The sequence below is a fragment of the Sus scrofa genome, chromosome 6, assembly GCF_000003025.6.
Source record: "Sus scrofa isolate TJ Tabasco breed Duroc chromosome 6, Sscrofa11.1, whole genome shotgun sequence".
NCBI classification, from domain to species: Eukaryota; Metazoa; Chordata; class Mammalia; order Artiodactyla; family Suidae; genus Sus; species Sus scrofa.
The window spans coordinates 80333743-80356642 of record NC_010448.4 but is presented as its reverse complement, the minus strand read 5'-3'; the positions used below and the strand labels follow the sequence as shown (position 1 = coordinate 80356642).

At 49.7% G+C, this 22900-nt stretch overlaps 1 long non-coding RNA gene across 1 annotated transcript in view; it reads left to right on the top strand.

Annotated features, from left to right (window-relative positions):
* LOC102165262 overlaps positions 1 to 7743 on the top strand; it is a 70882-nt gene extending 63139 nt beyond the window's left edge. The window contains exons 4-5 of the long non-coding RNA XR_002344935.1: positions 4778 to 4953; positions 7020 to 7743. This is a non-coding gene — a long non-coding RNA (uncharacterized LOC102165262). The remainder of the gene's footprint in view (positions 1 to 4777; positions 4954 to 7019) is intronic.

The window sequence follows — 22900 nt, the reverse complement described above, 5'->3', positions numbered from 1 at the left end:
GCCCAAAAGCACAGGGGAGTCCTCATTCTGTGTGCAGACCTTTGGCTGATGGGATATGAAAGTCTGCGGCTAAATTTTCTCCTTCCCTCCCCACCCTTTAACCCCAAGAGGTTAAAAACTGCCAAACTACTTTCCAAAGCAGTTATGCTATTTTCCATTCCCACCAGAAGTGTATGAGAGCTTCCTTTTCACCAGTACTTGATAGGGCCAGTCCTTTAAATGTTAGCCATTCTAGTAGGTATGAACGGTATCCCGGTGTGGTTTTAATTACCTGTTCTCAGGTGATTAATTATTTTGAACATTTTTCCTGTGCTCATTTGCCCTCCGTGTGTCTTCTTTGCTGAAGTGTCTGTTCAAATCTTTTGCCTTTTTTTTTGGTTGGGCTGCTTGCTTTCTTCTTATTTGGGGGGAGTTCTTCATATATTCCAGATGCAAATGTCTTAACAAATATGTGATTTGCTCATGGCTTTTCGCAATCTGTGTCTCGTCTTTTCATTTCCTTAACAGCATCTTTCAAAGAGCATAAGCTCTTAATTTTGATGTAGTCCAATTCATCCATCTCTTTTATGGGTAGAGTTTTTGGTGCTGAATCCAAGAAACCGTTGCCTACCACGAGACCTCAAAGATTTCCTCCTATATTTTCTTCTAGATCTTTTATGTTTTTATGTTTTATATTTAGGTGTCTGATCCATTTTTATTTCATTTTTTATATATGGTGCAAGATATAGCTCATAGGAGAAAGTAGTCAATCTTTCACCATGACATATGCTGTTAGTTCTAGATTTTTTTTTATGGATACTCTTTGTCAGGTTAGGGCTCTTCATAGCATCATGGCTCTTTCTATGTTGATAATTTTGGATTGCACCCTGGACATTGTGAAGATCATGCTGGATTATTATTGTCTTGAGAATGTTGAGATTTTTCTTTGAGCAGCTAAGCAAGCTGGCTGGACGCAGACTGTAAGTTCTGCATGATTCTTGTGGGTGGTGGTTTGAGTCCCAGTTCCGTCTCTGAGCCTTTGCCACATTCTTTTGGGTCTGTCTGGTCTTCACATAGTTCCGGGTGAGGCTGGGACTTATCTGGGTCCTTCAGATCTTAGTTCATCCTCTGAGCCCTGTCCCGATTTGAGCTGGCAATAGTCCTTTGAGATGCACAAGGCAAAAATCAGCCTTCCTATTTGAGAGAGGAGGCATATGAGGCCCACAGCCACAGAGGTGCTCAGGGGGCAAGGCCGGGAGAAAGGCTCGCCTCCCTTGCCCGCTGTGAGGATGAGGGCTAGATCAGTCATGCTGAGGGGGGAGGCCACATGGCATCTTTGTGTCACACGGTGGAGACGTGAGGCCAAGGACTGACCTCCCAGCCACACCCTGGCTCTGGCTGAGGTCTCTCAGCTCTCCCCGCCCCCACTCCCCCACCCGGATGACATGGACTCTGACTCAGATGGCCTGTCCTCATTCTTCCGTCCTGGGCCCAAGAGCATGTGGTGGGGGTGGAAGGAGAAGTGCAGCGAAGGGGTGATCCCATCTCTCTGGGCGTCTCTGGGGCTCACCGTGAAGTCAGCGGAGTCCTAGCTGCTGATGTCAGGGAACAATCGTAATAACAGCCCAGGCTTGCTGAGCGCTTGCTGTGCCCCAGGCGCCCTGCAAATTGCGTTGCATATGCACTCTCCTCAACTCCTGGTAACAACCCCACGAGACCCAGTCTGAGATGACACCCATTTTACAGATGAGGAAACAGAGGCTTGGAAAGGTGAACTCCCTTGCCCCAGGTTGCACAGGTAGGGCCCCTGAGAGGGGGACCTCAGAGCTGGATCCTTCGCCCTGTAACCCGGCCCCACTCCAGCAACCGGACCAGCTTCCCAGGTGCCCTGCCATGCTCCCCAGAAACCCCCTACCCTCCTAACACCACCCGAAGGTCCAACAGTCCTTCCACGGGATGTCCCATCCCCCACTCCAAAAGGAAGATGAGACGGCAGATTCTCAGGGGCTTTCAGGCTAGGCAGGGCCCTGCCTCCAACCGGAAATTAACTCAAAAGGAGCCATCTCTAGACTCAGAGCAGTCAGGGCTGATTGTTTTCTGTTCTTCATTAAATAACAAAGGGGAAAACCAACTGGGCATGAGCTTCCCCACCAGCACCACCCCAGACTCCTGGGAAACATCTTTCTCCACTTACTTGGGGACTCAGGAAATTCTCCTCCCAGCCAGTTTTATTGGAGATTTTGGAAGCAAAGCTCATAGCCTCCCAATCAATAACAGATGAACAATGCTCGCATCGCATTTTTTGGGGAGGACGTTTGGCCCAGTCTTGTCCCATCTGAAGGGCCTGGGCTTGGACATTCCCACTCGACTGGACATTGCTGGGAAATGAAGTTCAGGACAATTCTAGAAATCAGAGTCACTGGCGAGATGGTGCAGCAGGAAAGGGTGTCCTGGTTTGGGCCAGTCTGAGCGGAACCCTGTGTCTTATAAGAGTTGGGGGTCTGGCCCACACAGCCGCTCCTCTCCCCTACCTCCTTCCTGGCTTCTCTTCCACATGTGCTCAGCACGGGCATCGGACCCACCAGCCGTAAAGAATCAATCAAATCCAGCCCTGGCTGAGCCAGGGACCACAGCACTGACAGAGGAAGGGTAGGCAGGCAGGGGTGACAGGACCCCCTAGCTGCACACAAGCGATTTCAGCAGAAACCTTCTTCCCAGCCACCCTCCGTCCCACAGATACAGGACGCTGGTGGGAGTAGGCTAGGTGGCCGGAGAAGACATGAGGATATGAGCTGAACCTGAAAAGACCATGGCAATAATGGTCATCGCGACTCTTGCTTAGCCAATGCCATTGCTTTCCCAGGCCCTCTGCCGAGGGTTTTTTGGCATCATCACATTCGTCTTATGCAGCAGCCTTATACGATACAACCCCCTCGCCCCATTTCACGGTGAAGCAACTTGGACTCATCCAAAGGTTAAGTGACTTGCCTACTGATGTTTGGACCCCCTCAGAGACAGACTGCATATGCCTCCCTCACAGGGTACCACAGGCTGGGTCCTCCTGAAACCTGGAGCCACAGAGGAGGCCTTTCAATATCAGAAGGTGTTGGCATCTGAGGCTCAGAGAACAAGATGGGACTGTTTCCTAGAATGTTTCCTTCACTCATTTGCTTCATCACTCTTGCATTCATTAATTCATGTACTTACGCATTCATTCATTTGATTAATCTCTTTCTCTTTGTAGCAGACTTTATTTCTGTACTGGCTTTGGTATGCGTTCATTACCAGTGGCAGGAACACAGCGCAACTTGGATCAAGCTGAAAAAGGAATTTATTGGTACGCATATACATACCTGAAACGTCCAAAGTCAAGGATGTACCCAGCTTCAGTTACGACCAGATCTGGGTGTTCAGATGTTACTGTCAGGAGCTCTCCCTATACCCTTTGGTTCTGCTTTCCTCTGGGTAGGCTTCACTGTCAGGCCGATTAGTTGTTTTTGATTTTTTTTTTTCTCTGTTTATAAAGTTGCTCACCCACAGCTACAGGCTTATGTCCTATCAGCTTAGCCACTCCAGCTGAAAGAAGATGCCTCTTTCCAACAGTTCAGCAAAAATCCCAGAGAGGCCTCTGATTGGCCTAGACTGGGTCCCACATGCTCACCTCTGAACCAATCACTGCTGATGGATGTGTCAGGGCTCTGATTGGCCAGACCTGGTCCCTGGGTAATAGCATCAACCTCAACAAATTACATAGACTGAGCATGGAGAAGGGGTAGTTTCCCCAAGGAAACTTGGAGTGCCATTACCAGAAGGGGGATAGGGATGTTGAGGGGGCAAGAGGTAAGTGTCTTCTACATGGAAATAAGAGGTTTGCACTGTACCGGGATCCCTGTACCTGGTTCCAGTTCCAATCCAAGAACATCAACCAATGTCATCTTCTTCTTTTCTCCTTCTTTTGGCCATGCTGGTGGCATGTGAAAGTTCCTAAGCCAGGGACTGAACCCCCGCCACAGCAGCAACCCAAGCTGCTGCAGGGACCATGCCGGATCCTTAACCCACTGCACCACAGAAGAACCCCCACACCGATTGATTTTACTATGAAGTTGGGGAAGTAGCCCCTTCTGGTTTGGAAATAGCAAGACACGATGTCCTTCTATGACCGAGACCATGATGCCAACACCTGCCTCACCCTGAGTATCCATTACCAGGCTGGCCAAAGGCTTTACCCTTTACCGACCAGACCCCTCTAACCCTGTCAGCAGCCCTCTCTCCGGGGTGGGCAGCGGGGGAGTGCCATTCCCATTTCACCCCTGAGGAACCCAAGCCTCAGAGAAGTTAAGGACGTAAGCTACTGTGATGGCCAATTTGAGTGTCAACTTGACTGGGCTGAGGAGTGCCCAGATAGCTGCTAAAACATCATTTCTGGGTGTGTCTGGGAGAGATGAGCATCTGAGTCAGTAGACCGAATAAAGAAGATCACCTTTGCCAACGTGGCGGGCACCGTCCAATCCTCTGAGTTGGAGGGAGGGTGAATTTGCTTTCTCTTCTTGAGCTGGGACGTTAGTCTTCTCCTGCCCTTGGACGTCAATGCTCCTGGTCCTTGGGCCTTTTGGACTCGGACCTGGAGTTACACCCTTGGCTCCCTAATTCTCCGACCTTCAGCCTGAGAGTGAATGCTGTTACCAGCTTTCCCCTGCCTGGGTCTCCAGCTTGCAGAGGGCAGCATGTGGAGCTTCTCAGCTTCCATAATCACATGAATCAACGCCTGTAATAAATCTTCCCTTCTCTGTCTCTATAGACACTAGTGATTCTGCTTCTCTGGAGAGCCCTGGCTGACACGGCTCCAGTCCCAGCTGCCAAGTGACAGATCTCAGGTTTCAACCCAAGCCTGTGTGATGAGAGGGTCCATTTCCTCCATCCCTTGTGTGGTGAAGGTGACTTCCTGCCCACAGGTGAAGTTTGATTCCGTCTGAGGTGAGCAAGTGGGAGAAGACAGAGTTGCCAATTTGGAACTGGTCAGAGAGAAGCTTCCAGAATTCCCAGAGGTTTCTGAGACCCACTGTAGCCGAACAAGGTCCTGATTTCGGTTGCGCAGGCTGCAGGGATTCGGGCCTTAGGCAGGGAACAGCCTGCAGGAAGCATCTCAAGCCCCCTGGGCTGTAGGTTAACTGAGGTCACCAGGCATCTGGGGAGGGCTGGGAACCAAATATTTGCCGAGCCTCCATTGTCTTCCCAGAACTGTGCCGCTGGCCAGGATACCAGGAAGCCTAACCGTCACAATCACTGTGGGCAGAGATTCTTAGGAAGTTAGCACAGCCAGTGGCCCCCAGAGGCCGCCTGTTCAGGGCTGGCAAATCCAGATGGCCGTCAGGGCTGTGCAAGCGACATTCCTTGAGCACAGCAGGAGGGGAGAGAGGCCTGGTGTGGGTGGGGGGTTGTGGGGAATGGGAGAGCAGAACCCCTATCAAAGCACCTGCCATGTGGACGGGTGGGTGTGTGTTCTGACTTTTCAGAGACAACATAGAAATAGATTTTTATGCAAATCCCTCCAGTCTTGACAAAATCGGTCTGAAATTTTAGGGGTTACTATGCGGGCTAATCCAACATGTCTGTAGGTTTTGTGACGTCGCCTCACTTTACCTTGGGGAATACCGAGGCCCAGAGAGGGGAAGCAATGCGTCTGAGGCCACACAGCCAGAACCCGCTCTCTTCTGCCTTCTGGGCCTGTGGTCTGACCCTGGGCCACTGTGTCCTGTACACGTACGTGTCCTGCACGCGGCAGTGGGCACGGCACTTTTGCGCCCAGTATCTCAGGTCATCTTCACCTGGCCCCGGGGGGCAGGCCACGTGGGGACAATCCATCTTGGAAGAGCTCAGCGTTGCGCCCAGATCCCCCAGCCAGTAAAAGGAATGCAGACATCCGGCTCCCAGGGCCGTGTCTGCTCTCCTAGTTGGTGCTGTATCTTGTGGTCTGGGCTTCAGCCTGAGTCAGTCCGTCCAGAAGCCTGAGGCCTGTCAGGAAAGAGAGAGTGGATGGTTAGGAGATAAGACTCAGATTAAATATGTTCAACGGAGCACAAATGTGTGAGACGGGAAATGAAAGGCATTAAGAGAAGCAGCTGCCATGGGTCAGGAGGAAACTAAGGCACAGATTGGTGTAGGGACTCCTCCAGGGAACTCCCCAGGAGGTGACCAAGCTGGAACTTGCACCCAAGAGAGCCTGAACTCTGGAAATGTCACCGGCATTTGGCAGCTGGTTGGCGCCATCCGGGCGGGTGCACGGGAACTCCCTGGAATTCTCCCACGCATGGGTCCAGGGGTGGATCAGCATGAGCAAATATTTGGAAGCAGGAATCTGCAGGTTGACTAAAGATCTGCGAAGAACCCAGCCATCCAAGGATGGCAGAGCTGGAACAGGGCTCTGAGACCAGGGCGACCGCCCTTCTAGGTCAAGAGGACACTGATGTCCAGAGAGGTTTAGGCCCCAAACCACACGGTGCCTTGTGGGAGAACCAGGGCCGGGACTCAAGTTGCTCATCTCCCACTGCTTTTCTAGCTGTTCCACACTTTTCTCATCCAGTGCGTTGGTGTGTTTGGTGTTGGTGTGTTATGGTATTTTCTCAAGGCGAGACCCACAAGGGTCAGAATCCTGCCTGTCTCACCTCTCTGCTGCTTCATGACAAACCCTCCCAAAACTCAGTGGCTTAAAACAACAATGTGGAGTGCTCACTGTGGCTCAGCAGGTTAAGGACCTGACGTAGTCTCAGTGAGGATGAGGATTCGATCCCTGGCCTCCCTCAGTGGATTAAGCATTGGGCATTGCCGAAAACTGCAGGTTGCAGATGTGTAGGTTGCAGATGTGGCTTGGATCTGGTGTTGCTGTGGCTGTGGTCTAGGCCACAACTGGAGCTCTGATTCAACCCCTAGTCTGGTAACTTCCAGATGCTGCAGGTGCGGCCATAAAAAAAAAACAAACAAAACAACAAAAAAAAAACACACAATGGTTTTATGATCTCTCATGTTCCCATGTATTGACTCAGCTCAACTGGTGGCTCTTCGGCTCCATGTGATGCTGGCTGAAGCTGCGGTCAATCCAGAGGCTCAACAGTGTTGGGATATCCGAGATGGAGGCCTCGTATGGCCAGTGCTTGATGCTGGTGGTTGGCTGGACTAAGCTGGAGCCGTCAAACCCAGAGCCTATCTTTGGCCCCCGTGTGGCGTGGGCTTCTCACAGCATAGCTGTGAGAAACCATATATTTTGCTCTTCATCCCTGGCTCCTGGCCGGAGTTCCTAAACCCCTTGTGATTTCCTAAGAGATAAGAGTGAAAGGAGTATTTTTGTTGTAATATGTGGGTTTTGTCTCCAGCTCCTGAAACATCTTTTGTTATTCATAATAAGCCCCTTTCAATCTCATCAGAGTTTATGTTAGTGAGATGACGCTTTTGGACGGCTCCTAGGGATGGGGCTGGTTGCTGGGGAGACCTGATTAGAGGGTTGGACCAGTCAGCCCCCCAGGAAGGGAGAGGGGCTGGAAGTTGGCCAATGATTTAATCAATCAGCCAATGTAATGGAGCCTCCACAAACACCACAAACGCAGGGGTTTGGAGGATAGCGAATGTCTGGAGGTGCCGGGAGGGAACCACACCCAGAGAGGCCATGGGAGTTCTGCCCCCTTCCTTAGACCTTGTATCTCCTCATCTGGCTGTTCACCTGTCTCCTTTGCGATATTCCTCATAATAAACTGGTAAATATAAATCAATGTTTCCTTGAGTTTTGTGAGCCATCACAGCAAATTGTCAAACTGAGAAGCAGGTTATGGGAACCCCCGATTTGTAGCCAGTTGGTCAGAAGTACAGGGGACAAGCTGGGAACTTGAGATTGGCATCTGATGTGAGGGGCGGTCTTTAGGGATTGAGTTCTTACCCTGCGAGGCCTGTGCCAACTCTGGGCAGTTAGTGTCAGAATTGAGCGAAATCGTTGGACACCCCCGTCGGCGTCTGCCAAGAACTGGAGAATTGCTGGGTATGGAAAAGCCACACGTCTCATGTCAGATATATTGTGCATAGAGGACACAGCAGTGTTTTCCTTTAGATTCGAGAGAGGATGTCCCAAGAGTGAACGTGCTAAGAGACACAGGTGAGAGCCGCTCACCTGTTAGAGGCGTCACTCTCGTCACTCTCGCAGCACGGGCTGGTCAAAAACAAGTCAGAAGCCAGCCCAAGGTCAAGGGGAGGGCAGTGCAAAGGGTGTGAACGTTGGGAGAGGTAAGTGCATCTTTGGAGACCAGGTCCCGCGCTATCACCCCCAGCACCCCATCCATCTCTTCCGTCCTAGCTTCAAGGACCCTCTGCTCCTCAACTTCCTCTTCAGGAATGATTCCCTCCAGCTCGTCCAGGTGCTTTTCAAGGCACCGATGTCTACTGTAGGGCCTGGCACTTAGTAGGGCCTTAATAAATGCTTGCTGAGGGAAGAAAGGGAGGAAAAAAGTGGGGGGGGGGAGTGAGAAGGAGGAAGGGAGGAAGGATTTCCTACCACCAGGGTCATAACCTAGCCTGCTCCCAAACCTTCAACACCTCAAGCTCCTGCCCACTTTGGGTCTTTGCACTGACTGTTCCTTTGCCTGGAATCTCCTTCTCCCCAAGTATTCTATGCCCAGCTCCCTCTTGTCTCCTGATCTCAGCTCAAAAGTCACCTCACAGAGACCCCCTCTGGTCACCCGATGTCACCATCCCCACTGGCCACTCTTATTACCCTAAATTAATTGCTTCAAGAGAATGTACCACCATCTGAAATGATCTTATTCATTTATTTATGTAAGAGTCCATTGTCCCCCACATCCGTCCCTTTGGAGCAGGGTTTCCTGATCTTGGCACTGTTAACATTTGGGGCCAATCCAGTCTTTGTTGGGGGTGAGACACCCTGTGCGTTGTTGAATGATCCTTAATCACTGTCCATTAGATGAGTAGCATCTGCCTCACACTCTGCTAGTTAGCGATATCTGTAGACGTTGCCAAATATCTTGGGGCAGGTGTGTGTGTGTGTGTGTGTGTGTGTGTGTGCGCGTGCGCGCGCACACGCGTGCTCATGCATGTGTGTGTGCACCTGTGCAAAATTATACCTGGTTGAGTACCATTATTTTAGACCTTTGGGTCTCACCTTTTAGCATGCCTCAGAATCACCTGGAAGACAACACAGATTGATGGGTTCTACCCCTGGGTTCTACCCCAGAATTTCTGATTCAGTAGGTCTGGGTGGGGAGGGACATTGCATTTCTCACAAGTTCCCAGGTGATTCTGGTGCTGTTGTTCTGAGGACCACACTTTGAAAAGCACTGGTCTGAATGCTCCGTAAGAGGAGGGAGATTCTGTCCTGCGTGCCTGGCATAGCGGCTGCACGCCGTCGGTGCCCATGAGTACTTCTCAGATAAACCACCTTAAAAGCTCGGCAGGAAGGAGACAACTCCTGGGGGGGGGGGAGTTACAATGAAGAATTATCTGGTGAGCGAAGGAGGAAGATTTATGCATTCGAAGCAGGGGTGTGAGAAATTGTACTCGAAATTCCTACTGGTCCTGGTGTCAGAAGAGGCCAATCCCCACTGCCCGGAGTGGGGGCAGGGAGGGCTAATCAGACCGCAGAAGACACTCGGCAAAAGCCCGTGTTGGCTTTGACCCCAGTGGGCTTATGGCTTGGCCATTCATCTTGGATTTCTCCTGCATCCTCTCTGAAGCATTTCTCCTTATCACCCAGGGGTTAGTTGCTGTGAGAGCAGCTGATAGCAGGATTCCCGTGAGGCAGCCTCCCTCCCTCTGGGACCCTGGCCTCTCTGAGAACTGAGGTTTGCCTCTGTCCCTTGCTGCCTCACACCTGGATGGTTTAGCATGGATCTCAGAGTGGGGTGGGTCCACCTGGGGTGAGCTGACTCCTCCTGAAGCTGTAATAATATGAATCATGACAATGAGAGCTGACATTTCTGGGGCTTCCTATGGGCCACACAGTATGAAGGCATGTGTGATTCATTTGCACCTCACCGTGGCTCTACAAGGCTGTCCCCCCGCTTTTCCAGACAAGGAAACCGAGGTTCTGAGAGGTGGCATCATTTGCCTAGATTTGCATAGACTAGCAGAAGAAGCTGGGATAGACATGTAGGTCTTTCTGACTAAAGCCTTGTTCCTAACCTCTCTATTCGTGTCACAGACTGCTTTAGTAAATGCCAAAATGTGCCCTGGGTCAGGGGTGGGGAAGGGTTGGTGGCCTCCCTCTGCCTCAGGGCCTTTGCACTTGCAGGTCCCTCTGCCTAAAATGCTCTTCCTCCACCCCCACCACCACCCACGTGGGCTTTCTCGCCTCCTGTGGGTCTTAGATCTAATATCACCTTCTCAATTAAGGCTTCTTAACCAACATACTTGAAACAGCAAACCACTCTCCATCCTCCCTGCCTGCTTTATTACCCTCCATCTCACTTGCCTCCAGAGCACTGACATACTGTTTTACTTGTCACGTTTATTGTCTGTTTCCTTCCACTGGAATGTCAGCCCTGCAGGGGCAAGGAGCCTTGGTTTGTTTGTTTGTTTGTTTGTTTGTTTCACTACTGTATTCCCAATACGTGAGACAGTCCCTGCTGAATATTAGAAATTTATTAAGCATTTGTTGAAGGAAGAATGGGAGTGAGGGAGAAAGAGGGGGAGGGAGGGAGGAAGAAAAGAGAGAAGGAAGGAAGAAAGGGAGGGAGGGAAGGAGAGAAGGAGGGAGGAAGGAAGGGGAAAAATCCATAGAAATACTCAGTTAAGTCAACAAAATCTCCATTCTGCAGGACTTCTCAGAACCTTTATTACACTAATGTCTATACCATAAATTTAGAGAAAGAAATACAACTTTTGGCATTTCTCAAGCTTATTCGATGACAGAGTACTTTTTGGTGGATCTGCAGGTAAACTTGACTGTCCCAAGGCACAATCTTTCGACTCCCCCATGCCCCCACCACCCTGAGCTCTCAAGCCGTCTCTTCTAGACCCTGGTCCTGCCCACACATTAAGGACACACCTAGATATCAAGGTGTGGGAGTTCCCGTCGTGGCGCAGTGGTTAACGAATCCTACTAGGAACCATGAGGTTGCGGGTTCAGTCCCTGCCCTTGCTCAGTGGGTTAGGGATCTGGTGTTGCCGTGAGCTGTGTTGTGGTTTGCAGACGCGGCTCGGATCCCGCGTTGCTGTGGCTCTGGCGTAGGCCAGGGGCTACAGCTCCGATTTGACCCATAGCCTGGGAACTTCCATATGCCGCGGGAGCGGCCCCCCAAAATAGCAAAAAGACAAAAAAAAAAAAAAAATGAAAATAGATATCAAGGCCCGAGACCCAGCCTGCACACCTCTTTGCTGGCTGAGATCTGCTTGTGTGACCACACTGGCCTGTTTGTGGAGATGCAGACCCACCTCTGATTGTCAAAGGAAGAGAGAGGCCAGCTCACCTTTGAAAGAAGCCACTCCCCAGGCAGAAGCAGAGTGGCTTGAACTTGGGACAACAAAAGAGGGCAGACAATGATTGTGTTAGAAGCAGCCAGGAGCTGCAGGGGCTGCAAGGACTTGACTTTCCTGCCCCAGAAAGAGAAGAAGAGCCCAGGATTCCTCTGGAACAGCACACTGGGACATCACTTTCCAGACCTTTATCTGCATCAGAGCCAACAGCTCCGGGGCCCGAATGGAAACCAGTGATGTCTCACCCAACTGACCTCTGAGCTCCTGCCACCCAGCTGGACGTTCAAGGCAGCCAGACCCAACCTTGGAGCCTTTGTACTTTTCTGTGCCTGCAAAGCCACCTTTCTTTAGGAACCCATCAGTTAAAGAGAAGTGGTGTCATGGAGTTCCTGTCGTGGCGCAGTGGTTAACGAATCCGACTAGGAACCATGAGGTTGTGGGTTCGATCCCTGGCCTTGCTCAGTGGGTTAACAATCCGGCGTTGCCATGAGCTGTGGTGTAGGTTGCAGACGTGGCTCGGATCCCGAGTTGCTGTGGCTCTGTTGTAGGCCGGTGGCTACGGCTCCGATTAGACCCCTAGCCTGGGTATCTCCATATGCCTCGGGAGCGGCCCAAGAAATGGCAAAAAGACAAAAAAAAAAAAAAAAAAAAAAAGAGAGAGAGAGAGAGAAGTGGTGTCAGTGGTATGCACTTTGCAATCAACGGGCCTTGGTTCAAATCCTGGATCAGGCAATGACTGCCAAGGGGCCTCCAGCAAGTCACTTCACCAGCCTGAGCCTCGGTTTCTCCTTCTGTAAAATGGAGCCCCCACATCTGACTTACGTTTTCTTCCTTGTTCTCCCTACAGCAGGTTCCTTCATCCGCTCTGTAAATGCCATGGCTCTTCTGACCCACGAGGGATCATCCTTGGGCTCTGACCTCCTCTTGCAAATGGTCCAGAGGAAGGATCATGGGGCTAGGCATGTGGGGGGCTGGGTTTCCGTCCTGATTATCCTGTGCTGCCAAGGTCCCTCTGTGTCGCACACAGTGGTATCGGAGGCGACATTTCCCTTTCTCTTTCGTTCTTTCTTTCTTTCTCTCTCTCTCTCTCTTTTTTTTTTTTTTTTTTTTGTCTTTTGTCTTTTTAGGGCCGCACCCTCGGCATATGGAGGTTCCCAGGCTAGGGGTCGAATTGGAGCTGTAGCCACCGGCCTACACCACAGCCGCAGCAATGCAAGATCTGAGCCAAGTCTGCAGCCTACACCACAGCTCACGGCAATGCTGGATCCTTAACCCAGTGAGCGAGTCCAGGGATCAAACCCTGACCTCATGGATCCTAGTCGGGTTCGTTAACCACTGAGCCACAGTGGGAGCTCCCTCTTTCTTTCTTTCTTTTTTTTTTTTTTTGTCTTTTTGCCTTTTCTAGGGCGGCTCCCGAGGCATATGGAGATTCCCAGGGGGTCTAATTGGAGCCGTAGCCACCAGCCTGCGCCAGAGCCACGGCTACTCGGGATCCGAGCCACGTCTGTAACCTACACCACAGCTCATGGCAACGCCGGATTGTTAACCCACTGAGCAAGGCCAGGGATTGAACCCGCAACCTCATGGTTTCTAGTCAGATTCGTTAACCACTGTGCCATGACGGGAACTCTTCAATAATCTTTTGTTTCCCCTGATTTTCCAAAGGAATAAGAAATGAGAAAATAAAATTTCAAGAGATGCACTTCTAATATTTTATGTATATCCTGCCAGTTTATATATATGTGTGTGTGTGTATGTGTGTATGTGTGTTTATGTGTCTGTGTGTTTGCATGCACACACACACACATATATATATATACTGATAGATGTTTTGCTTTTCCTAACACAGTGTGCTGGTTGCACTAAGCAAATTGAATACATCATATTCTTTAATCCTTCTGCTGACCTTATGATGTATGTACTATGACCATGCTCCTTTTCTGGATGGGGAAGCCATGGCTCAGAGAGATTAGGAACTCACTGGAGGTCATACGGCTGCGAAATGGTAGAGGCCCTTGAAGGCAGGCATTGACAGGGGCAGAGCTACCTGAGTGGGTAGAGAGGGCAGAACAAGTTGCATAAATGAGGTGACCAGGCCTGGAGTCTCTTTAAAGTATGTAGCACAGTGGTGGATCATGCTGTCTTGTATGAGTGAAACACAATATCTGCACAGAATGAAGAAAAATAGACACAAAGAAAGGAATAAAAATGAATGCCAAACCCACCCACTATCCATAAATATTCAGAGTTAAAATACTGGTGATTTTTTTTTCTCTCCACTTCCACTTAATTCTATAGCCCATGTCTTTCATCCCCTTCTCCTAGCTGCTTTATAATAGGCTCTTTTCTCTTCATGAGACACTCTGGTCATATCCACATGCAATTAAGGATTCTTTGGGGAAAATGATTGTAAAAAAATTCCGAGCTCATTCAATGGGACCATATATACCCAACAGATAGATTTATCCCACATTTTACTTATTGAAATTGTATCTAGGGAGTTCCCATCGTGGTTCAGCAGGTTATGAACCCAACTAGTATCCATAAGGATGCAGGTTTGATCCCTGACCTTGCTCAGTGGATTAAGGATCCAGCCTTGCAGTGAGCTACAGTGTAGATCATAGGTGCAGTTCAGATCTGGCATGTCTGTGACTGTGGCATAGGCCGGCAGCTGCAACTCCAATTCGACCCCTAGCTTGGAACTTCCATATGCTGTGGGTGCAGCCCTAAAAAGAAAAAGGAAAGAAAGAAACTGTGTCTGTATCATAGCTGTTACGTAGCTGACACTAGGATGAACATTCTTGTAGACAAGACTTTCCCACATCCTCAGTTAGTTCCCAAACAATTCCTAAGAGTGGAATTGTTCAAAAGAAGAACGAAGTACTAAGTGTTAGATGCCCAATTGCCCCCGGGGCCCTCAACCTCTACCCGGTCAGGGAGAGTGGCAGCCCACTATTTGGAATAACCACTGAGTCTCCAGCAGCATTTGGCTCCTGCAAACCTGAGGTCTTTTTCTCCACAACTCCAGCAGAATGCATATATTTTTGTCTATTGTATTGAATTCATTTTAAAAGTGAAAGGAAATGTCAGGTATTCATGGATCTAAAGGACGTTAGAGTAGATAACAATCCATCACTCCCTAAATGCTGAGGTAAATCCGACAAAGTCCTGCTCGGGTTGGAAGACCTGCATCCTAGTTCTAATCCCTGTGGTCTCTCTGTGGGACCTGGAAAAAGTCACTTGACCTCTGTTTCCCCCCACCCCCGGCATAAGGAGGACCTTGGACAAGACTACCGCGGAAGCTTCCAGATCTAAAATACCTTGGTTCAGCCAGTCCCTTGCTCAGCAGATATTTACTTAAATGAAGTTTATTAAAGTGACTGCATTTTATAATTCTGGAGCTTGAGGTCCAGCATGCAAAGTGTCTTTGGGGTCACACCACAAATTGCAGTAGCATCAGGACCAGAACCCAACTACCCGAGGTTCTCCAGGCCCTCGTAGTTTAGCCATGGCCACTTGGCTTCTGTATGCCCGTGGAAGGGTGAGTCTGTGTGTGTGCATGCTCACGTCTGTGCGTGTCCACTTATCTGAGTGTACACAGTTCTGTGCATGTCCACGTGTTGTGCACAGGTATGTGTTTGTATGTGCATGTACACATTTTTCTCTGGGTGTGCATCCCTCTGGTATGTGCGTGTGTGAGTGCGTACATGTGTACCCATGTGTATATACTTCTGTCTGTGTGTGCCCACATTTCAGGGGACTTGTGCACCAGTGAGCATCTTGCACTGAGTGGGACGCTGACCACAAGACAGAGCCCTAGGCTGGGCTGTCACCTCTGCGTGGGACTCGGGGAGCACCCCTGCTGCTGTGGGTGGTGGGAAGTGTTCCTTAGAGCACACGGGCATCAGGTCATCCCTCAGTGGCAGTTGATTCATAGATTTTCACATGGGCAGGGTCTGTCCCACACTGGGCAGCCCTTGGTGGAGAACCAGGACTCCTGCTTGGGCTGGTCTTGGAGCCAGCTGTTTTCTCACCCTTCAGCCAGGCAGTCATTCTTTGGGGCACTTCACAAACATGGGGTGCCTGCTGCAGGCCCCATCTCATGAGGGGACACTGGAGAGAGGAGGTGGGTGATGGGCAAGACAGGCATGGGGAAGGCTCTTTGCTGGAGTCCGCAGTCCAGTGAGGGGAGTGGAGGAGAGGCAATAAACAGTGAGTGTCTGAAAACATCATGTGATTGATGTGAGAACACAGGTGTGCAGGACCCACAGGTGGGTAAGGGCACACAGGGCTGAGCTACCTGAGTGGGCAGACAGAGCATAAAAGGTGCCTAGATCAGGCAGCTCGGACCTGGAGACTGTTTAAAGCTCGAATCGAAGTAGGTGGGTAAGAACTCAGCCATCTGTGCTCACTGTGCAGAAGGAAGAAAGCAGTCAAACGGAAGTGAATAAAAACAAACTCCAAACTCATCTGTGATCTAGAAACAAACAGAGATAAAATGCAGGTGATTATTTTTCTCTGCAAATAGATGTGTATCTTTGCTAATCAAGATCACATCATCTGTATCATTCGGCATCTTGCTTTGATGCTCACGCAGTACCATGTTCATGAACATTTTCTGCAGCATCGGCCCAGCTGAGGGGTTCCGAGCAAGGGCAATGAGGACTTAGGCCCAAACCAGGCCCCACCTCTTGTGTCTGATTGTTATCTCTGAGCCTCATGTTCTACATCCGTACAAGAAGAGAAATTGAGGCTTTCCTCGCAGGGCATTGTGTTAGGGGTGAGAGTACCTAACACAGTGTCTGGCATCTCCTAGGAGCTTACTCCTCTCTGGTAACATTTTTAATGGCTGCATACTTTTCTCATCCTCTGCCATTTGTTTAATAAATCCCTTACTGCTGGGTATTTAAGAAGTTTCCAGCATTGTGCTGCTTTGAAAACACATTGCTTATTCTGAAAGAAGAGTGTCCACCAAATAGATGGAGCTGGGGCATTCCAGGCCCAGGGGTCGGCAAGAAACTGCCAGGCATGATAGGGAAATGGCTGGGAACCCTGCCTGGTAGGGGTCGGGGTGAGGCAAGGCTGAGCTGGAGAGACAGACTGGGGTCAGGTCCTGGAAGGGGCCTGTGGCTACTCGGGCACTTAAACATGGCCTCTTGGTGACAAGTGTAGCAGGGGGTTAATAACGTAGAATGGAACTGCCACTCTTTGCAGGCCAAGGAGTGAAAAGAAGATGGAGAGGGACATGTGGGAACATTCCAGCAATGAAGAAAAGGGGAGGGAGAAAGGGAAGAGAGAATGCAACCCTGGCACAACTCTGAGAGACCGACTATCCCAGCTCTACTACTTAGTGGCTGTGTGACCCTGGGTAAGTTATGTAACCTCTCTGTGCCTTAGTTGCCTCATCTCTAAGATAGATATTATAACACTACCCAGCTCTTGGGGTTGTTATTATTGTTATTTCGTCAGCCTAGAAGACAGAGTGAGAAGGGCCCGCACAGAATGGCCCCGCCATCACCAGGTGGAGCATACGTGGGTCCAGGTGAACTGAGCGCCCTGCGAGTGGGGGTTTGGAACCACTTCCCCTCTGGGCTCCTCATCCCCAGGCTTAGACTGGAGCAATGACACCTGGTCCTGAAGAAGGATGCTTCTACTGTTCTCCCTCTGGTCCTTTCAACCCCTTTCCTTTCTGACACCACCCCCACCTCTCCGCCTGTTTACCTACGCCCTGCACTCTTTCCCCTGGATTCTGATCCTGCGTGTGCAGGTAGGCAGGACCTTCAGGGCTTGGTCTGAGGTCCAATGGGAGTACTTGGAGTAGACAGACAGACATGGCAAGATCTTCTGCCCCAGGAAGAGCAGTCTCTCCCATCACGCCGCCTCTGCAGTGCAGCTTCCCCCCCGCCCCCTGCCCTGCCTTGACTTACATTGTAAAGGCTCCCTCTCTCGCCTTAGCCTGGGAGACACCAGGCTTCTGGAAGGAACAGGCAATGACACCTCCAGTGAGGGTTTTCCGCCCACTCCTCCACCGATTTCTCTGTGAGGCCCTCCCCACTCACTCAGCGGCCTGGTCTGCAGACACGAGGGCCCGGCCCCTGGGCCAGCCCCACCCAGGCCCTGCAGGGTGTGGGGAGTGAGACAGTGGGAGAGATGCTGTGCAGGGCTCAGCTGATAGGGCCCGGAGTGAGGTCAGCACTGGGAGGCCCCATGGAAGAAGTGAGCATTCAGGAGGCATTGGCCAGAGGGGAGGGGAGTTCACTGCTGATGTGGAAAGCCGGGGCTGGTGATAATGATGTCCTGAACGCCAGGGAGAGACTACCTTGAACATGGGAGGCGAGACAGGCCTGTGTTCTCAGGACCAGATGGCCCTGGACGTGCAGGAACAATAGCACCGGTGACCATGACAACTGGCTGAGTGCCTGCTCTTACCAGGCCCTGACATCGTTCTCATGTAGTGCCCCCATCTTGTCTGGATTTTTCAGTTGAGAAAATAGGCTCAGAGAGGTGAAGTGACCTGCCCAAGTCCCTCCAGCTAGTGCCTGGCCCAGCCAGATTCACGTCCAGGGTTGCTGAGCTCCAAACAGACTCCTCACTGCAGAACTGTTTCGGGATCCAGGGGAAAGAAGGTGCACGTTTCTAATGGTTTCCAAACCTGTCTGTCTGGAGATTCGTCTTTAAAACATGGAATCCCCATTGTGCCCTAGATCTACGGAATTGGCGGGCAGAGCAAGGGTCCCATCCCAGACTGGGCACCTGCAGGCACAGGCCATACCACCTGCTGGGAGGCGGGTGGAGGACCCCCAGATTGAATCCAGGAAAGCGCTTACACTGGTGACCTGGACAGTCCTGAGTTGTAATCTCATCCCTTCCTCCCTTGCTTCCTCCTCTGCAAACAGGAAGAAAAAAATACCTGTCCTATAATATCAAGGACTAGAAGAGCTATCTGGGAAGCCCCTGGTTCACTGGGAAGCTCCCAGTGTTTCTACAAGATCTCTCTCACTTATATTCTATGATTCAGGCCAAAAGCTTTATTTCCTTCTTTTGGAATCTTCCCCATTTAAAAAATTTTTTTTAATTTTAATTTTTCTTTTTGCTTTTTTAGGGCCACGTGCATGGCATTTGGAGGTTCCGAGCTTCAGCTGCCACCCTACGCCACAGCCACAGCCACAGCCATGCAGGATCCAAGCCGAGTCTGTGATCTACACCACAGCTCACGCAATGCCAGATCCTTAACTCACTGAGTGAGACCAGGGATCGAACCAGCCTCTTCATGGTTACTAGTGGAGTTCATTATTGCTGAGCCACAATGGGAACTCCTCTTCCATATATATTTTTTTAAAAGAAGAGTTATATATGTTTAATGTGTATGAAGGCAAGGAAAGATGGCCCCAAATTCAATAGTAATATTCTATACAATTCATATGGTGGGGTTGGGAGGGAAGAGGAAGGGGCCCTAGAACCCATACCTGGCAAAAGTCTTAAACCATTGACTGGTGCTCAGCACAATTACTTAAACAAGTTCCAAGTGCAGGTTTAAATCTAATCCCACCTTTTACTAGTCATTAACACTTGAGTGTAAATTAGTGTTAAAGCACTAACTCAGGGAGTCAGAAGAAAGCCCAGACTGTTTTGGGAACCAGGTGAGAATTGGGGGGAAAGGGATCCTAAAGCAGAAGGCAAGGCTGAGGGGAGCTGTCAGAATCAGAAGAATCCCTCCCATTCTCACAGGTAGAGAAACCAGGACTTAGAGGCAGAAAATGAATGGTCCAAAGTGACCATCAGTTTGTGCCAAGGGCAGAATTTTCTCCCACCATCACAAGCCCTTGCTCTGTCTCACTGCCCACCCAAGCTCATCCCTATTCAAGCTCCCATGCCCCCCACTCCTTCCCCTACCTTATACCGTCCTTTTGGTGATCCCACAGAATCAGGACTTGTATTAGACGGAGCCTTCCCACTTTCTTGTTCTAAATAGTTTCTTTTCTTTTTTTTCTTTAAGGGCCACACCCATGGCTTATGGAGGTTCCCAGGCTAGGGGTCAAATTGGAGCTATAGCTGTCATCCTACACCACAGCCACAGCCATAGCAACGTGAGATCCGAGCTGCGTCTGAGACCTATCCAACAGCTCATGGCAATGCCTGATCCTTAGCCCACTGAGCAAGACCCGGGATTGAACCCGAGTCCTCATGGATACTAGCCAGATCTGTTTCCCCCAAAGAGCTTCGTGACATCCTTTAGCAAGCATTTCAAAGCTAACATGTCCAAAATCAAACTCTATTTTCTAGACACATTTCTTCTCCCCTAGTCTTCCCTGTCTCACGTGGCAACCTTATCCATGCACCCAGATGGCCATGCTGAAGCACAAGGTGCTGTGTTTTGTGGGCTTTCCTGGAAGCAGGGCTTGAGCCTGAGTGCAGTGATTTCTTGGAGAAGAGCTCTCGGGGGAAGGGAGTGAGGGAAGCAGGTTAGGGCAGCTAAGCAAGGCTGTGCCTCAGCTGGAGAGGAGGCTAGCATTAGCTGGATCCCACCGGGAGCTCCCAAGGCAGAATTCTGACACGGAGTTAGTCCCACCTTGGAGCAGTTAGGAGGCCTGCCTTTTGTAACCTCCTGTCAATCAATTATTGGCGGGGTGGTGTGTGGACTACTGGTGAATCAAATCCCTTTGGCTAAGGGCAATTTTTCAGACAAGGGGTAAGCTATACTCCCAGGAGCCAGGGCTGCCCCAGCAGCACTGGAGAGCTGGGTGGGGCACCAACACCATCCGCTACTCAGTCATCCTCTGCTCCCCGCTCCATCACATCCTACATCTGGTCCATCAGCAGATACCTTCACCCCACCTTCCCAGAGAACCTCGATATGACTGGTGGTCCCCTTCATCTTAGTCCATGGCAACACAACCTGTTGCCTAGATCAGCCCCATAGCCTCCTTACCAACTGGTCTTCTGGTTTCCACTTTTGCTTCCACCAGCCATTTCTGAATCTAACCAGCAGAATATTCTTAAAAACGTAAATCAGGAGTTCCCTGGTGTCTCAGTGGGTTAAGGATCCAGCATTGTTAGTGCCATGGCGTGGGTCGATCCCTGACCTGGGAACTTCCACATGCCATGGGAGCAGGAGAAAAGGAAAAAAAAAAACAAAAAAAAAAACCAAAAAAACCACCCAAAACGAAAAACCACACACACACAACACAAATCATGTTATGTCACTGTCCTACTTCTGAAACCCTCCAGAAGCTGCCCATTGCACTTGGTATAAAGCCCCAAGCTCTGAGCTTGGTCTACAAGCTTCAGAGGGATCTGACCTCTCTCTGTGCCATTGACCCAATTTCTTACCATCTTCCTCTTCACTTACTACACTCCTACCTACAGACCACCTCAACTCAGCTCATTCCTCATTTACTGTACTCCACCTTAAAGTGCCGGTTTCTGAAGACATCAATATTTTCTTGGATATCGCTAATGACTAGAAACACAGTCCAAGTGAGCTTAAGTAAAAAGAGGAATGTACTGGCTCACATAACTGAGAATACCAGCAGTGGGACAGTGTCAGGTATGGCTAGATCCAGGGACCCAAGTGGTGTCACCAAGACCCTGTCTGTCTTTGTCTAAACAAAACCAATCCAACTTCTTGCATGCAGGACTTCTCGGAGCCTTTAACACTCTAAAGAATAGTATCCCTTTCTAAAAGGGAGAACTAGTTTGCAACATTTCCTGAAATACTTTGCCCCTAACCTTCTTTTTTGGCATAACATCTGCTGGCTCTTACATCCCCCTGGAAACACTTGGGGCAGAAAGATTATGGGATTTGAAGTCAGGACACCTGGGTTTGGAGCCTAGCTCTGCCATTTGGCAGCTCTGTACTCTATTTTGAGCCTCAGCTTCCTCATCTGTAAACTGGGATCTTTAGGTTCCTGCCTTATGTGCGTTTTAATTTTTACCTTGCAGTAAGGATTGTTATGTATATGAAGCTATCCGTTAGAGTGCCTGGAAAAACGAGTTCTTCACTGACTTAAATTCAGCTCTTGCAGCAGAATTATCAAAGGATACGAGTATCGCCCCCACACTGAACTCCCCAGGCAGAGAAATCTGATAGCCCAGGCAACTCGATGGCTTACTTACGTCAGCCTTGTTAAGGCTGCCATCCAGATAACTTATGCCTCCTGCCTATGTCACTGGGAGCTTCAGGAATGGTAAATGTCAATGTCAAATGGTTCTGGCCAACAGGTTGGGGTGCACGTATTGGAAGAGAGAGTGTATGTCAGCCAAAACCAGAAATCTTCGGGAGATTTCTTTATCCAGTAGCCATTGCAGTCTAACTACCTTTGGGACCAACTGGCCTTTAACTTTGGAAATCCTTCCATTACTAAAAGTGCTGCAAGTTTTGCAAATCCTATCCTTTGAATACAGGTGTGAAAAAAAAATGTTTTTCAGGATGCTGAATTCGGGAGCCCTGGAGTTTTGCCTAACCCAGGGCTGGCTAAGAGGGGAAGGGAGATTATAGGGCCCTGTCCAGAATTTGATCTTTGAGGATGAAGCTGAGCTGGGAGGAGGCCATTCAGGAGCTCTCAGTGGCATCTTTGCTGAAACCAGGGGAGTCAAGCAGGGATGGGATATGAGTGCAGATGGCCCCGATCCCCAAAACTGGTCCTTCAAAGCCAGGAGCTTTCCTGAGCATCAACGATCTTCCTTTTCCCCTTAAACTGAGTTATGTTTCTGTCTTTTCAACCAAAAGATTCTTGATTAATAAAAGGAGTGTTTGAACCCCTTATGCACAAGCAGTTATTCAAAAACTGTTTATTGAGCATCTACTGTGTTCCAGGCCCTGCTTAAGCACTAGAAATGTACAAGGTAACAAAGCAGGCATAGCCCCTGTTTCCCTAAGCCTGCCTGATGTATAGACTCACAGGATGAATTAACCTAAAATGTTTATTGTTTTGGTTTTGGTTTGGGGTGGGGGTGGGCTTTGGCCATACCTATGGCATATAGAAATTCCCTGGCCTTGAGTTCTAGCTGTGGCTCAGTGAGTTCAGAATCGACTAGCATCCATGAGGGTTCAATCCCTGGCCTTGCTCAGTGGCTAAGGATATGGTATTGCTGCGATCTTTGGCATAGGTGGCAGATGTGGCTCAGATCTGATATTGCTGTGGCTGTGGTATAGGCTGGCAGCTGCAGCTCTGGTTAGACCCCTAGCCTGGGAACTTCTATATGCCTCCCTGCCAGAAGGAAAAAAAAAAAAAGAAAAAGAAAAAAAGAAAGAAATTCCCAGGCTAGGGGTCTAACCTGTGCCACAGCAGCGACCAGAGCCAGAGCAATGAAATGCCTGATCCTTAATCCACTGTGCCACCAGGGAACTCCTAAAATATTATTTTTATACGTCAATTGTATTTCAATAAAAAGTAGAAAAAAATTTAATTCCTAGTTGTAAAACTAATACAAACTCATTGGAAATCTATTT